This window comes from Phodopus roborovskii, unplaced genomic scaffold, assembly GCF_943737965.1.
Source record: "Phodopus roborovskii unplaced genomic scaffold, PHOROB, whole genome shotgun sequence".
Lineage (NCBI taxonomy): Eukaryota > Metazoa > Chordata > Mammalia > Rodentia > Cricetidae > Phodopus > Phodopus roborovskii.
The window spans coordinates 17,691,883-17,707,875 of record NW_026126407.1 but is presented as its reverse complement, the minus strand read 5'-3'; positions in this window follow the sequence as shown (position 1 = coordinate 17,707,875).

The window sequence follows — 15,993 nt, the reverse complement described above, 5'->3', positions numbered from 1 at the left end:
CTGAAAACAATAAAATCTAGGTCTTTTGGCAAATCAACCAGTTTTCCTAACTCTCTGAGTTATTTCTGCATCCCCAAATAACATTTTCTTTTGCCTCTGTTTAAGGTCATAGTTAGTGGCCTGTGTGTAGACCTCAAGTTTCATAAATAGTAGGCCATTAAAAAGCAGTGTAATGATAAATCCTTTTACACATGGCAAGGGGATGAGTACAGTGTCTACAAGTAGGAGCTTCAAAAGCCATCCATTCTGCTATTCAATGTCTCTACTATTATCTGAAGAATCATAGAAGCTTAATTCTTCCCAGTGCTTTTCCTGGAGTTAGAGACATGACAAACTCAGGAATGTGTGTATCAACTTGTCTCATGTCACCCAGTACTGAGGTAGTGTGGGGCTGGCTCACAGCAGGGACATTGCCAATATCCCTAAACTCCCCAGAATAGTGCAGTTCCCAGAAGTGGCACCAGTTATTTGTACAAAAGGACAGTAGAATTTCTTTAAAAAGTCAAAAACCCCATGTCTAGAAGCTTGTGTTTAAAAGTCCTGCAGCGGTGGGCAGTGCTACATCATAAGATTGGTGTTATTAAATAAAACCTCAGTGCCAGGCATGAGATACCTCCCAAACAAGAGGCCCTGGCCTCTGTTCTTTGTTGCTGATTATAACTAGTTGGCAAAAGTCTGTTTCTGAAGATACCACACACTTGTGCTGCAGAACACAGAGAAATAAATCTGGAAGTGACTAGGAAACTTCCTCCTGGCTGGCTGGCTTTCAAAGAGTCAGAAGGTGCTGGGTAGGCTGCCAGGGGAGAAAAGATGTCAATGGTCTTATCCAGCACAGGCCCTTGTATGCTACAATACCAACCTGCCAGGCAAAATATACCCACTGGTGTAATAGTGGCACAACCGCTATAGGATTAACTAATGGCTTTACGGTTGGATTTGAGGAAAGAATTCATGCTTAACTGAAGCCCACTATGGGTCAATGCCTTAGGAAGGAATCTGCTATTGTGGTTGTGCTAAATGCTTATGTTTTCAAGAAGCTTTTAAAACATTTTTGTTTAAATACAGACTTGTGCTGCTCTCAACTTTGGTTAGAGAAACTTCTTCTTCTTTTTTTTTTTTTTTTTTTTTTTTTTTGCAGTGGGAAGTGGTAAATGTAGAGATTCACAGCTGGTCAAGTGCTGAGGATGCATGACTGTGAGTGTGTAGCTCTAAATGGGACACCTGCATCACCCCCACCTGCATCATCTCCTCCTCCATATATGACCCAGAGACTATTGTAGGGGTGGTTGGGGGAATGTAGGAGCTAGAGGATGGAGAGGAGTGCTGTGGGACATGGTGTGAACTTGAAGTGTATAAATTCACCAAAACTATGGTTACCTACAAGATGCTTACACAAAATCAAGCCAGTCAAAATTTCAGCATGGATGGAGAAGGGGCTCATGAGGTTCCAGTTTGTTCATTATGATGGTTTGAATGAGAATGGCCCCCATAGGCTCAGATATTTAAATGCTTGAACCCCACATGGTGCAATTGTTTGGAATGGATTAAGAGGTATAGTCTTGTTGGAGGAAGTGTGTAATTGGGGATAGGCTTTAAGGTTTCTAAAGCTCATGCAGGTCCAGTCTCTCTCTCTCTCTCTCTCTCTCTCTCTCTCTCTCTCTCTCTCTCTCTCTCTCTCTCTCCTTGCTTATCTGCATATCAAGATGTAAGCCCTCAGCCTCATGCTTGCCTACCACCATCAGGGTAAGCAAGGCCCCGATTAAATGCTTTCTTTTATACGAATTGTCTTGCACATGGTATCTCTTCACAGCAATAGAATGACTAAGATAGCCATGCTGTAGTGGATGGCCCCACATCCTCATGCATGTAGGCTGTACTAGTTGGACACATTTCTAAAAAGCTGGTAATAAGAAAAAAGGAAATAAACTATATATTTTTAAAATTCAGCATCAGGAGTTTTTAAATAACATTAGAATGCAAAACCATTTTTTTTTCCTCACATAAAAAGGCCCGACTGTCAACCCTGAAGTATCAATGAATGCTTGCTTGTTCCAGTTACAACAATTGGTCATTCATAATTTCCATTGACATTGAGGTAAAAACGAAAGTAAGTAATTATACCTTCCCCATATACATGTATACAAACTAAAAATTCAAAACAAAATTAACCTCATGAACACATTTTAAATTCTTGTAATATGTGAATTAAGACAATGAGAATATACAAGCATCATATTATAAATTTATGCAGCTATTGGAATAGCAACATTCTATAGGAAAAAGTGTCTTGAACAGGTGATAAGGTACAGTGTTTTCATCACTGAAAATAAGCTTATCACAGACAGCATCTTTATTTCATGTTTTTAACAGTGTTCAAATGATTATGCCATGGTAAACATGCACACAGAGTTCACATTACAGAAGATGTGAGGGTTTGTGATTATAAATAAAAGTGATTCAGTGAAATTGAAAAGCATCCAAAAAACCCAGAGTAGCTCATCAATGAGCTAGTGAATTCAACATTATAATTATGCTATAGTGTAATTAGTGAAAACATCATTCTAATAAATACTATTGTTTTATCCAGTAAAATAAAATTAAAATGCATCTGGTCATCAAACTGGTAACCAGCAATGTAACTCGAGGGTATATTAATGGACACATTGCTTCCTCTTTTCACTCCTCCATCTCTCCCCCTTTTTCCCTCCCTTCTTACCTACTCACTCTCTCATTAGATCCAGTGGTGCAATTGCTACAAAACCAAGTCTCCCAAGAGCTTATAAAGAAGCTTTGAGACTGATTTAGCAGCATCTGTTTTCAAAATATTTACAAAAGTCCTCATGGAGAGGCTGCTGGCGGTGAGGGAGTGGCCTGGATCTTATTAACCAATGAGGTGTGAGCACGAGAAAACAAGCTCAATCTCTTCTCCCAGGAGGAGGCAATGCATCAGCAGAAGGGGCTATGCTCTGCTTTCCCGAGTTCACAGATTGCTTCCATGTTCACATTTGTTGGAAAATTATTCTGACCCCGTGGGGTCAGATAGATTGAGATGCTCAGCCCATTTTACAAGGGGTAGGGGCTCTAAAACAGTGGGCATAGGCTACCTGTAGGGAGCTGTGTCTGTTCCAAGTGTGAAACCACCTTTCCAGAGAATCAGGACTTCCTCATCTTGTGCTGTGGTCATGGATAGATACAACTGAAATCCTTGGTCTGTTGAAGATTAGAGATTGGGTTTTGTCTTTATCAGCTTGGGGTTAGCCAGCATGGGGCCCATGTGCTTACTCTGCCCTGCCCTTTTCAGTTTTGGTTTACCAGATACTGTAAGTAATGATTCAGAAGGAAGATGCAAAGGGGTTTGGAGCCTCTAGGATGCTGACTTGATGAAATGCAGTCTACTGTTTTCAGTAAGCTCTTGGATCCCTGCCAGTCTTAAGGGCCCATGATTCTGCAGATTAGGACAAGGACCGCAGGGAACAGAGCATTCAGAAACAGAATAGTACCCCAGTGTGCCTTAATATGGGGACCTACGATTCTTTTTTGGATTGAACATATATCCGGCTTCTGGCAGACCATCAATTTCCTGCAGGTGATTGCAAAACATTTCCCTGTTTGAATGGAAACATCTTATAGATCAACTTGCTGGGTATTTAAGCAAGAGAGAGGTGGGGGGGGCTCCTTTTGATTGGATTTGTGGGTAAAAATAATTGGAGAGATTGTTGAAAAGTAAGAAAATGAACATTTGGGGCCAAGAGAATGCTGGAAGAACTATGTATCTGTTGGGAGAAACAGTTGGTCCCAAATCAGGGAGAGCTACCCTTTTCTTATTCCAACAACAAACATGACTAGAGTGTGGCTTCAGATGCATGCTAAGATCCTTCAACCTAATTATATTTCCAGTGGAATTTTAAGAATCAATGGTTGATAGATTCCCACATTGAGTTGGTTACATAACTGTTTGCATATTCAAAGTTTCAGTAAACTTTGGCCAGGAAGTATAGCAAAGACAGAAAAGTAGATGTCTTAGTACCCCGCCAAGGAGCAAAGAAAGAAAATTTAAGTGATGGTACGTTAGATGGTACGTTAAGTGATGGCAACTTAGAGAACACTCAGCGTTAACACAAGCACACACCTGTGTTCAGCATAGAGGTGGGATGAGGATTAATCTCTGGTTCCTGGGGACTGTGCACAGGATTCATTTACTAAATTGTCCATTCCAGACACACATGCTTCAGTTGCCTCATTCCAGGCTCCTGTCCGTGAATCGAGGAAAGGCAGCCTATGGAAGATGCAGTCAAATCTGAGCTGCTTCATGTTAAGCTCCTTGGATGTCTGTGCTCCCAAAACAAATGTCCTGGAGCCCATGCACAGCCACTTTTCCTCCAGCTCTGGGTCCAGGAAAGAAGCTAAAGTGTCTGCTCCTGGCAAAGAATGATGGGAAGCATTTGGGCAGAACTTGGAGGTGTGGCTCCTTGAACCTCAGTTGTCATCTTCTCTGGGCCACCCAGTGTTAGGGACAGCTGTGCATGGAGCTTATTTGATATAATCTCAGGGAGAAATGCTCTGTAAATTATTTAAAATTTTCTCAAGTTTCAGATGAAGTATCTCTATGTCCAATTGTTAGGTTAACATTATTATTATTATTATTATTATTATTATTATTATTATTATTATACATACAAGTATATGTATATTATTATACATACAAGTACAATATATTTTCTCTATAGGCTAGAGGCGGAAGTGAGGTGTGAAGACAAGTTAAGACAATAGTACACAAATATCATAAGTGGGGGGGTGTTCATATCACTCTGTGGGCTTGATTAGTATTGGAGATAACAATCATTTCTAGGCTCATGGATCTTCTCTCCAGAGTCAGATGTTTTTCTACACCCCCAGAATGAATGGCTAAAGGGCCCTGTAATCACATGCCTTGACTAGGTAGTCATCAGACCCAGAGGGAATCAACACATAGCTAAGCCAATGGGCTTCTCCTTTCAATGGCCTTGGAATTGGGGCATCTTGATAATGTTATCAGTTTCTATTGGTCCCTGAAATTGTTGGGGCAGACAAGCCATCAGGGATACAGCACATAACAGAGAGGTAGCATGAAGAAAGCAAGAACAAATGAGGTAGGAACAAAGACAGAAGTAGATTATTGGGGCCTCAAGACCCCAGGGATGGAGAGGGTGACTCCTGAGCCACTGGTTCCTCTGACTCTTATCCCACATGAGCCTGGGCTGGAGTGAACGTTTTTAGTTGTACTGGTCAGCCCTGTCTTTCTAGCCAAAGAAATAAGCATTTTGGCTCAAATGCTTTGTTTCTTATAATATCAGATTCAGTTGGTCATAAGGGAGAGAGATTTGAATTGGGACTTGCTGGAAACATGATATTTTAATGGAGGAAGACAAAGAGGCCCTGGAAGTTGGGGCGAGGACAGTATCACTTACAGTGGTGCTGAGGCAGTTATTAGTTGGATGCATCTTGAAGATAATGACTTGCAGGACAGTTGGGCCAATATGGAGTGAATAGGAAATGAACAACAGGATAAAGGTTTGAAAGACTAGTGAGAAAATTTTGATTAATAGATAAGATGGTCAAGGTTAAAGAGTTTCTTCATTCTTTTTAGGAACTTTCAGAGACCATAGATAACATGAAACTGGGATAGGAAGCCATAAAGTTTAACAGTTGGAAGAAGAGAAGAGCATAAAAATGGGGTGCCAAGTGAGTCTTACTTGTGACAAGGCAGTAAGAAGAGATGAATGTTAGTGGGCCCTGGAATAGAAAGAATCATTGCAGAACCAAGAGGAACACTGGCTTCTAGCTGGATGATAGGGAGAGAAAAACTCCTTGTAGGGCTGCACAGGCTTTACCTGGACCAACTCTAAGGACTTCTACTGAGACTTCAATGTGAACACTGTCCCTGAAGCTGGAAAATACAGGTGGCCTTGTTCTTCATAGACCTCTATTATGATTTTATGGTCTTTCAACTAAAGACCATCAATCATAGTTTAATCTGGTTTAAAAATAGAAACTTCATTGGCTTACTCACTTGATGAGTGAAAGTGAATCCTGGTCTTAGGGTATTTGTTAAAAATCCACAAGATCAGGGATTTGACTCTGGATCTCTCTGGATCTTCTCTAGTGTGAACTCCATCCTCTGCATATGTCCTTCAGAATATCTAAGTCATTTCCTTTTTGATGGGTGCAAATGACTGACAAGGAAGTAGGATTTGCTTGTTCACAGTTTTAGAGGCTTCAGGGCATAGGAAGGAAGACATCACCATCTTGGTGGCCAGGAAACAAGAAAGGGGTGTGTGCCTGTGCTGGCTGGCTTCCTCTGCTCTCTGTGGTTTTTCTGTGTAGACTCCTAGACTATGGGATCATGCCACCCACACTCATGGATGGGAGGCTTCTCTTTTAGTTAACTCCCTCAGGAAATGCCCTCACTGACATGTCCAGAAGTATGCTTCCTCCTTCCTTCACAAACCAGTCAAGTTGACAATCAAATTTAACCAAAACAGTAATGGTTCAAACCACTTGTAAGAGCTTTCATGTTACAACTCAAATGAAAATCCTTCTGCAGTGGTTTTCCCAAAGCATGACTAAATATCTTCTTGTGGCTTGTGGACATAAATTCGGATGGGACATTCAGTAGTGTCTAGTTATATGCCTAACACCTCTCTTCATCTCTCTCTATTTCTCTCTCTTACACACACACACACAGAGAGAGAGAGAGAGAGAGAGAGATGATTAAAACAAGACAGAAGGAAGGGAGGGAGCAAAGGAGTGAGGGAGGAAGAAAAGAGGAAAGAATGAGGGAAGGAGGAGGAGGAAGCCCTGAGTGGCACTAATACTCTCACCTTGGCTGACTGTCAATGTGGGGTGATCATCCAGAGTCCAGAGTGACCTGTGAATCTGTGAGAATCAATTCCATCCATCTGTATGAAGGCAGGGATAGGAAAAGAAGAACAACTGAGCAATTGTCAAAGATCTAGTCTTATTGCAGCAAATGAAGGAAGAGGAAGAAAAGCAGGCAGTGTGTTGGAACCAATAAGCACTGTGGAATGGAGTATGGACAAAGAGCCAAAGGTGGTGAGCAGAAGGTATACTACAGGCTTGACGCTTGCAGACAAGTTTGATGAGGAGTTAGGGGAAGAATAATGGCAAATTACCAAGACTTTCATCCTTGCATTAAGTGGCTTTGACATTAACTATTTGGGAGAAGACCATGTAAGAGTGAGCAGCAAGCAGTCCCAAGATCTTAGGAAAACTGCAGAAGCTGTTCTGAATCATCCCTGTCCCTTGGAACATTCTAGGGCATTGTGAAGGTGAACTGGCCTACAAGAGTATAGGGTGTACTGGTTAACACTGTGGGCTGTAGTTCCACCAGTTATTGTCTGTGGGAGCTTGGACAAGATGAAAAATGGACTAATCTAGATGGTAGTTTTAAATTCTAGAAAAACAAAGACTATTAGAAGCATTAGAAGTGCATAGAATGAATTCATATAATTAAAATGCTTTGGGCATTATGGGTATTGTATGGAGGTGATGGCTTTAGTTATTTGGTAAAGTACTTAGGAGTGTCAGGTGCATATGGGCCCTGGGTTAATGTTAGTTACCCCAGTTAGTTTATGATTTTGATCCTCTGCAACAGTCTTACCCATATGTATGGTCCAGTCAATGTTTACGTTTTGTATTGCTTGCCAGAGCATTACTTCCAGGATGGAGCCAGGAACACACTTTGCTGCTGCCTCTGACCTCTCCTATTCTCAAGTTTGTACTTCCATGGATAAGATGGTCTTGTTTTCTGTTTTGTTCGTATTTTTTAGGTAATCCTGAGGCTTGGTTCTTCCTTGTCACCATGCACCTTAGTGTAGCATCTTGGCCATGTTAGGAGTGAAATAGTACTGAGACCTCAGCTTCTCCAGGAAATGTGGACCCAAAGTAGGTGGAGTAGAAGAGGAGTTAAGTGCCCTGACCTCACCTCTCTCTCAATCCCAGCTCTCTATCAGTATCACCTCCCAGTGGAACTGGACTAAAGCATGGACAAAGCAGGTTTCAGAGCATCAGAGCAAAGCCTTCTGGAATGAGGCAAGAAAGGACAGGAATAGATGAACTAAATCTTAAAGATTTTATATAATACACATGTTCTAGTTTGCTTTCTGTTGCTATTGCTGTGGTAGTACACACCAATCAAAAGCAACTTAGGGCAGGAAAGGATTCCTTTGTTTTATACTTCCAGGTCACAATCTATCATCAAGGGAAGTTAGGAAAGGAACTTGAAGTGGAAACATGGAGGAACAATGATCACTGGCTTCTCCTCTTGCTCATTCTTACCTAGCTTTCTTTTACTGTCCTAGATTCTGTCTGTTGCAAATTGTCACAGCTCGATTGGCAACTGTTGCAAGCTGTTGACTGTGTGGATGTGTCCAGTCGGCTAACCTGAATATACATTAGAGTATTATGTTAAAACAATAGCAATTATGAGGATTACAGTTCTCCTTAGCCTGGCCCTTCTTCCCTCCCATACAGCTTTACCTCCTGAGAGCTCAATGTCTACTTCTGGAAGGATCAGGAATTGCTCAGGCATCATGGTTTTCTGCCTCTTCTTGGAGACTACCTGCCAGGAAATGCTGTCTTCCAGAAGCATGTGTGTGCTCACGTGAAAACTCTATAACTTCCAGAACCATGTCTGTGAGTGGACATTAGCATTTGGTAAAACCTTCCTTCACACTGTTAGTGTTTGATGAAGAGCCCTCAGAGTAAACTCCTGGCTGAAGATGGGCGGCTTGAGTTTATTCAAAGTCCAAATATTTTCCAGACATTTGTTTTGGATAGAAACATACATCTTTCCCTGGCAATAATTTCCTCATGAGATATATAATCAAACCCCAACAAGCACATAAGTGATAGAGAAAATTCATTTGAAGCCCAGTTCTTTTTGAGTCCAGTGATTTTTTTCCCTATAAAATAATATGTTAGGAGCCAAGCTCACCCCTAAACTCTTACTTGATTGATATAGTATATCAAGCTTGATTGATATAGTATATCAAGAATAGGAAAAAGAAATCTCCTAAGAGCCACCCAGGACTCTGTGTATAATAGACATGGTATCCTTGGCAGTAGTGAACAGTTTGGGGGATAGATGGAAACACCCCACTACTGGGTGTATCCAAAGTAGTTGAAATTTTGCACTCTCCTATCTTCACTGACACACTATTCACAATAGCTACAGAATGGAAGCATCTATGTGCTCATCAGTAGAGATAACAAAAATTCAGCAAGGCATAATGGAGATTATCCAGTCACTGCGTAATGCTGTCTTATGATCTGTGACAGCATGGGCAGACATAGAGAACATTATGTAAGTGAAATAATCCAGGCACAGAAAGGTAAGATGTTATGACTTCATTCTTATGTGGAATGTAAAAAGCCTTAGCTCTCAGAAGTAGAAAGCAGAAGAATGGCTTAGAGGCTGGAGCCAGTGGGTGGGGATGGGGAGCTGCTGATTGGCAGATACAAAGTTACCATGAGATAGATAGGAGGGCTAAGTTCTGAGGCTCTATCCCACACTATGACTTTGGGCAGATCACTCCTTACCTTAATTTATAAAAAGGAGAACATGTCAAGATGTATTTCGCAGAGCAGTCTCATGAGAACTGGTCTGTTTTTATTGGATTTGTGTGTGTGTGTGTGGGGGGGGGGTGTACACGCACACGTGCACATGCACCCATGCAATGGTGCACACAAGAAGGACAGAGGATGATTTGCCAGGAATCTGCTCTCTCCTTTATGCTATGTGGGACCAAGCTTGGTGGCTAGTGCCTTTGCCTGCTACGTCATCTCACCTCATTGTCACATGAAGTTTAAACACACAGGTACATCTACCAGAACAGCTCCTAGGCCTGGTCAATACCAAGTGATTCCTTGATCCTACTATTGTGCCATTCTTGAAATTGTTAAGATTCTTCTTCTGTTTTGATGATTAACAATAATCAAATGGGAAAAGTAGATGGTGGAACGTTTCTCCTTCTTGGTATTGTTTGATGTGAAGAAAGTAAGTTAGAGGAAAGAAAAAACATATGGATCTTGATGTTAAATTATGGGAAACTGTCAAATATCTTAGAGGCTGTATTTTTCTTTTTTAAGGTTAGGTTTATGTATCATCAACAATTTGAAAAACAGAGAAGCACAAGAGAGAGAGAGAGAGACAAAAACAAAAAAGCTCTTCAAGCCTGACCTCTTCCCAGATGTTTACTGTCCATTTGAATTTCTTTCAACTTTTTCTTTACGTCCTCTGACCACTTTTTATTGCTGCTCATTGTTTCAATTTTCTGTTTTCCTGAAGGAAAACATTTTTCTTTGCATTTTCACAAAGCAAAATTGGATGTTGAAAATTAGAAACAGGTGCCATGTGCTTCAGATGAGCCATTGTTATTAAAAAGTGAAGCTCGGGCATCTTTCCTCTGCTTTAACAAATAACTGACACAAGTCAACTTAAAAACAGGAAAGGTTTACTTTAGTTCTAGCCCATGGCCCGTTGGCTCATGCCTTTGGAGACTGTGATGCAACGCAATGCAGCAAATTGAGTGGTGGAGTAAGGTGCCCACTTCATGGCAGACAGGAAGAAAAAGAGGAAAAGATATGAAGGGTCATAGCCCAGTATGCCTCTTTAAGAGCATGCACCCAATGACCTGACATCCTCCCCATAGGCTTTGCCTCTTAAAGATGTACCACAACTTCCCAAAGGTCTCATGGGCTATAGATGAAGCACTCAACACCTAAGCCTTCGGGGAGACATTCCACAACCGAATTACAGCTTAGATGAAGCCCTGTGGAGACTGTGTGGTGAAGGAGGTGACACAGGTAAGGGGAATGAGATGGATGCAGGATGCAGTGGCTGGGTCGAGTATGAACAGTATCTGATATATAGAAAGCACACATCCATTAAAATGGTTGGAACTCCAAAATAAGAAGAGGGAGATCTCTATCTGAAAGGTTTTGGAAACACTGGACATGGTGAAACCAATAATTCTGGACTTTCTTCCATACCGTGTTAGATGCTGAAGTCCACATATAGGTCCCATACTCACTAGCAGACTAAGAACAAGTTGTAAATGGTAAATGAACAATTGTTTCATAATTTATTAAATGATTTCATTGTCAAGGAAAAGGCAAGATTCCGAGTGAGTTTGTGAGTTTTCAGGAAATTTCAATTCTACTACTTCAAGACAAAATGCAGAAGTGAGAATGAGGGCTGGAGAGATGGCACAGCCATTTAGAGCACTTACTGCACTTGCAGAGGACCCAAATCTGGACCTCAGTACCCTTGCAGTGCAGCTCACACCTGCCTAAGGCTCCATCTCCAGGGAATCTGGCCTCTTCTGGCTCTGTGGGCCCCACACTCACATGCACATGTGTCTATCCAAGCATTTGCATTTGGAATAGAAGCTAGTTTGTGAAGGAGAAAGTGAGTTTAGTCCTGGAAAAATTATTTTCATATGCTAAAAAACCCTCTTTATAATACTTTATTTGGAAATCAGTGTTTAGTAGCCAAACCCAATCCTTCAAACTCCCAAGCTTCAAAAAATTAGATTTAAGTATCTGTAGAGCCTATTAATCCAGCCCTTACTTAAACAGAGTGCTGTGAAGTTTTGGCAAGCATGTGAGATCACATTATAAACAGTAACACACCCTGGATAGAACGAGGGTTTTGCCTTCAGCCCTTCAGTATGCTCTCCCAGCATTGAACTATCACCTGTCACTTCTAATGTCATGGTGCCTCATCATGCAAAGCTGTTGCTTTCCACTTTCTCTTGAATTTATTTCTTTGTTATCCTATCAAAGCTTGGGTCTAGTTTAGGATTAAAATCAACTTAAAGAAGGAAGAGAAATTTAGTGGCTCACATGAACAAAGCCAGAGAAGCAGCAGTATCATTTTTAATGAAGAAGTTAGGAAACACCAGGAAACTGTTTATCTGTGCATACTTCTGTCTATGGCTACATCACTATGAGGCCACGCCCTCATGGCTTCCAGAATATTCTATGTCACAAAAGGCTCCTATAGTTTTCCCAATTTGATTGTGGGAGTGGAGAGAATTGTAGGAAGAATTTTGACCAGTCAGCTTTGAATTACCCATTTCATTGACCTGTGGCAGAGGACCATATGTGGTTGGTATTATAAAGTTGGGAGACAGGAAGCTGGAAAGACTGGGGTGCCTGGGAAGCTAGAGTAATCCCTTCCATGAGCCCACCCCTGACCTGGTGATTTCTCTGGATCCCCACCTGTTAAAGGTTCCACCATCTCTTACTATGGCCACATTGGTGTGTTCATGATGGGAATCTAGCTGACTTGCGTATGTAGAAATGTAGACAGTGAAGGAAAGGACACTGGCACAGGCAGCATCTGCTCTGGAGGACTAGGAATCATTGCCCTGGTTCTCATGGACAGGAAATGCAGCATGAAGTACAGGAGACAACGGACATCCTCCGATGCAGAGCAAAGCTCACCGTCGATGCCCTTCCCTTCCTCCAATGTTGCATCTGACTCCTTTGCTCTCACAAGGTCGTATCTGGGATCGACTTTCTTGCATGTTTCACTGCTGTCAGGGTCATAGCATCTGCTTCTTGGCAGAGTGCCTCCACAACTTGGACAGCATAGAGTTCTAAGCATCCAATGCATGCTTCAAAAGGGGATCCACTCCTTGAACAGTTTGAAGCTGGAGCTGTATTCATTGCTCATGATTCCTCCTCCTAAATTTGTCAGTGAAAGAAAGGTCTGCCCTAGAGAAGGAGAGCTGACTTAGGAAAGGCCGTATTTCCTTTCTTTCTCTCTTTCCTAGATGCACCATAAGCTAGCAAATTGCACTTGGAGTGTGTGTGTGTGTGTGTGTGTGTGTGTGAGAGAGAGAGAGAGAGAGAGAGAGAGAGAGAGAGAGAGAAAGAGAAAGAGAGAGAGAGAGAGAGCTAGGAGGGGGAGGGGGAGAAGAGAGAGGGGTGCAGGGAGAGGGAGACAGAGAGAGCAAAAAGCAAATGGGAAAGCCGGCAAAGCTCATGATTTTTACTTTGGCAGTTTTACAACCACAAAAAAAGAGGGTCAAAGAGAAAGAGAGAAACCTCTCCCCACTCCTGCTCTGATTGAAACTTTAATTCTTGAATAGTCTCTGACTTGAATGATTGAACAGCACCATCTTTCCATATAAATAGTGAGGCAAGACACATTTTTATGTGTTGTTTTATGAGTTTTCTTCGCATCTTTAATGTCTACCCATTTTATAGTGCTTGGCTTTGCAGGGCCCTGGAGAAAGCTCCTGAGCAATGTGTTCTTTTATGCCTGACACAGGGGTAGTTAAGACGTGTCTGTACACCAATGACAAATGATTGCAATCTTAACCAGAAAGAAGGCTCTAAAGAGTGTTCAGACTCAAGTCTTAAAAGAGAGTTGGACTACAGAGACGGGAGAAATCTTCCAAGTAGAATAATGAAGTTAATTGGAACAAATGAGCGTGCCTTAAAAGTAAGCCTGAAGATTAATTGCATTTTGCTAACTGTAAAGTTGTTTTTATTATCATCAATTTGGTGGTAGTTTATTTATTTATTTATACAATTTCTTGATTCTAGGAGTTTGGAGTACATGATTAAACATGTGCATTGAGGCACCACTACCCAACTGTGAGGTTTTACCAAGAGAGCTGTTTACTTACTTGGTATAAACCCTCTCACCAAAGAAACTCTATTTACATGTCCTGAAAACACCATTTCCCTTATGTGCTCTTATGTGTTAAGTACATGTTTTAGTGTTGTGACAATCCATTTCCTTCCAAAGTGTGCTCAAAACATTTTGAGGTTTTATTTAAGAAATTGTTTTATTGTTTTCTTCTTTCTCCATCTTATCTCAATGGTTATGGACGTGGCTTGGAGAATAGACTAGCTTTGGATGTTGATGCGTGCCTTGGTCCTCTGCTCAGTACTAACTGGGTGACTTGAGATAATTTCCTATGTTCAACCAACCTTGAATTTATCAACTATTAGAGGAGAACCCTGACAGTGCATGCTTCCTAAGTATACCACTGTCCTTAGTGTTAAATGGTAGAATTATGTAATCATGTGATTGTCACTACATTCCAGTAATATCCCAGTGATGATAAAGAATATAGTTAAGAGGACATGATATGGTATAACCTAATAAGGTTTTGGAACATTAAGCCTTTTAAAATTAAAACAGCATCACCCATAGCTAGCATTTTTTTTTAACATCCTTGAGTCTGGTGTCAGATGTTAAGCCAGATGCTGAACAGCAGAAACACCAGAAGCAGGGTAGAGGTCAGGAGAGGAGGCAGCTTGTTCATTAACATTGGGCTTACTATTTTTGTGGATTTGCTTATTTAATGCCTAGAGTTCTTGAAGAAAATAGGGGAAGAAAGTAGGGGAAGAAGAATCCTTCTGGCTAGAATATATATGTTCCAAACACTTGATATGTAAGGTACTAAATGAACATGTTTGCCATATGTCCATAAAAGTTGGAGTCCATGTCATAAAGTCTCCTCTTGCTTTATCTTCTTCACCAGAATCATCATCATCATCATCATTATTATTATTCCAGGGGAGAGATGGTGAAGTAAGGGGAGAGATACTCAAGCAAGCTTCATTTCTTAGGTCAGAGCTCTAAGGTGGACCATGGTTGGCTTTAACCTCACATCCCAGCCTTGATGGTTGATCAGCCTTCATTTCCCCACATGGTAAAGGCTTAGGGGTTGGAACAGAGAATTTATGTAAAAGTGACTAGACATTGTCCAATCTACTGCATTCCAAAGCAGTCTCTCCAAGATGTCCCAAGAGAAGATCTTCCATAGTTTTCCTATGAAGATATACATTTTTATGGTCAAATAAACCTCCTTTTTGTGAAATTTCACCATGAAGTTTAGAGTATTTATAACTTTTGTGGTTCCTGAAATAAAGAAATGGCTTTGATGCCTTTATATTAACTCCATCTTCCTCAAACTTCTGCCTCCCCAGCCTTCTTCCACCACAGTGAAGGTGGCTGTTTAGTTTTCTATGCAATATAATTTTTGTGACATCACTTTCTGTTGTCCATACAAGCAAAACGAGGAAAGGCCTGGTCACCTCTTCTCCCTTGTCCTTAAGCCCTGTTGTAAGCACATGGGTGTATTTATATCTGCAGTCTCAGGAATCAGGAAAGTGACTTGCAATTTGCAAGTCATGACTTTTTTGTTCAGACACACTGGTGTCCTAAAGCTTCACATGTCTGTAAGATGCAGGGGCCAGTGGCCATTCTAGGTAGCTGGGCATCAGCTAGGAGAAGTTGCACTGGCATTTGAGAGCTCAGTAGAAACTTGTTTCTGTTACTATATTTCTGCTGGAGTTGAAGAAAATTAGCAGCCTTGATTTTTAGATCCTTGGAATGTGTTTCAAAGGAAAAAGGGCCACCAGTAAAAGTCAAAATGAGATGTTTGTTTTATAGAAAGAAGTGATGATCCATTCAGCTTTTAATAAAAATGTTTGAACCCTCTCTAAATTTGCCACTTATTCCTCATGGAACTGTTTCTTTGCAAACATTTAAAAATGAAGAATATAAGAAAATAAGAAATCCATCTATTCCAAAGAGGAATGCAGGAATGAATAGAGAAGCCAAAATATTTCCTTAGTTTTCTTTTCAATTTGATTTGGGGGATAGCCCGAGGCTGTAACTATAGACTTGGCTTTTTCTTTTTTTCTTCCCACATATCTCCTGGGTTTTCCTTGGGACTGGAAACCATTTGCGACCACAGGAAGAGATGCTGTTGCTGACAAATGGGTGTTCCTTGCTGTGTTGGGTCCAGGCTTTTTAATAACAGTCATGTAAAATCCAGGTTCCCAGTGAGTGCTTGCATAGCCTCAGGCATAGGAATAGCTATAAGCACCTGGTGGGGGAACAGATAACATTTTTTTTTTTTTTGCCTTTTCTGGCCTGTAATGATTGATGTTTCCCAGTGT